This window comes from Euprymna scolopes, chromosome 10, assembly GCF_053919585.1.
Source record: "Euprymna scolopes isolate OS-2025 chromosome 10, ASM5391958v1, whole genome shotgun sequence".
Classification (NCBI taxonomy): Eukaryota; Metazoa; Mollusca; class Cephalopoda; order Sepiida; family Sepiolidae; genus Euprymna; species Euprymna scolopes.
The window spans coordinates 52,453,413-52,455,490 of record NC_136491.1 but is presented as its reverse complement, the minus strand read 5'-3'; the positions used below and the strand labels follow the sequence as shown (position 1 = coordinate 52,455,490).

The following is a 2,078-nucleotide window of genomic DNA, read 5'->3' as shown; positions in this document are numbered from 1 at the left end:
ATCTTGGCCAAAAGACCAAAAGTACTAACTAAAGACTTGCCTTTAAAAAAGTTGATGTTTAGGAATACAGACTAAAATATCCCTACAAATTAACGTTTTAAAGGTAAGTCTTTTGTTGGTACTCTATCGCATATTGACCATTAATTATTAGATTGATAAATGAAAAACATTTTATATAAAAGGGGTGTACGTGTTCTCGTCGACTGGTTCCAATATGGGGGACCGATTTATTTATTAGGTACTGTGCACACACTTAAGTATACCAAAGGATTTTCCTGTTCACTTAAAAATTGGAAATATTGGGTGACAAAACTTGAAGTTTGCGTTAAAAAAAAAAAAAAAATCTGAATTAAAATTTCGTCCGAGCAAAACTTTTGTAAATGCCGGGTGACGAAACTTGTAGATGAATATAAATATCTATACAAAATAATCGGGAAAGGGTAAATTTAAAACAAAATTCAATAAAGCCGAAACTGCTTCAAAAAGGTTTAATTCTTGAAATTTGGCCTAAAATCGTCGAGGTCTTCTAAATTGTGTAATCGCTTTACTAGAACGATGCATGAAAAACTGAGCACCCCCTACAAATATTTTAATATTGACCGTTTTTATTTTTTCATTTTTAACTTTAGTATCTGGTAGATTAGTATCCATTCGATAATAATTCGTTGAAAAATTAAAAAAAAAAAAAAAACTAAACAAATAATAGGAGGGATCGTACCCCCCCCCCGTACATATCAACCAATTTCTGTCCCGTCTTTGCTATTAGGACCGAAAAATTAGATTAAATAAATGGAGTAATATGAATATTTGTATAAATGCTGATGAAATATAAGTGTCATCAAATTTGGAACACAGATATTAAAATATATTAGAGAGATAATTCAGAATGAGAGAGGTAAAGAAATACATAGATAATTAAATAAGGAACGGGTGATTGTGTAATTAATTACAAATTACGACGAATCAAAAAATTTAGAATATAATTTTTCTACAAATAAAAATTGATCCCACAACTAAATTATATATTCTAGTATTTTTTGTGTCATTACAATATATAATAATCTGCCTTAAAAAATTACTTGATCAGCTTTAACATAATAATAGAAATATATTAATAAATCATATATATATATATATATATATATATATATATATATATATATATAGAGAGAGAGAGAGAGAGAGAGAGAGAGATAGATAGATAGATAGATAGATAGATAGATAGATAGATAGATAGATAGATAGATAGAAGGATTGATAGACTTAGTACGGAAAACTTTCGTAAATATTTAAACGTAATAAATGCTTTGGAAATATTTAAAAAAAAAAATTACCTCGCAACAATAATCCAACTTACGGGACCAGTACTTCCCTTTTTCTACGGAATATTCGGCATTAAAAAATACAACGCTGGTTTCTATTCATATAACATAAAAAAGACAGTTTCTTGAAGCCAGCCTTATGACTGGGCTGATCCCCTCAAGGTGGGCGAAAAAAAAAAAAATTCGGCACGTCACACTCGGGGAAACAACACACCCAACTTTAATAAAAAGCCGCGATCCGCATCGACGTTTCAATCCATGATTTTCTCAACCCACAAGATGCAGAACAAACAACTGGTCGAGCCGGTTAGTTCTTCCCTACGATAAAAATAAACCAGTTGAACATGTTTTCTTAGCAATAAACAAGCATTGTGCATTGTTATTTCGCCATGTTGATTGAAATAGTCGACTAAACTGATATTATAAAATTTTGTGTGGTATTGTACGTATGCGTTGTTCAGATGAAATTTATAATTCGGAGATTCTAGCAAAGTTAAAATAATATATATATAATATGGTATATCTGTGTTAATATATATATATATATATATATATATATATATATATATATATATAGAGAGAGAGAGAGAGAGAGAGAGAGAGAGAAAGAGAGAGAGAGAGAGACTTGTATGTAATATACTGAGTTCGTGTAATCCAGTAAATGTTCATGTACCAATAAGTTTTAATATATATATATATATATATATATATATATATATATATATATATATATATATATATATATATATATATATA

At 28.7% G+C, this 2,078-nt stretch overlaps 1 protein-coding gene across 2 annotated transcripts in view; it reads right to left on the bottom strand.

Annotated features, from left to right (window-relative positions):
* LOC145285993 (cadherin-87A-like) overlaps nucleotides 1-1,799 on the bottom strand; it is a 196,007-nt gene extending 194,208 nt beyond the window's left edge. For both annotated transcript variants that reach the window (XM_080134583.1, XM_080134584.1), the window contains exon 1: nucleotides 1,335-1,799. The gene's annotated coding sequence lies outside the window, so the exon portion shown is untranslated. The remainder of the gene's footprint in view (nucleotides 1-1,334) is intronic.
* Nucleotides 1,800-2,078: the final 279 nt, after the last annotated feature.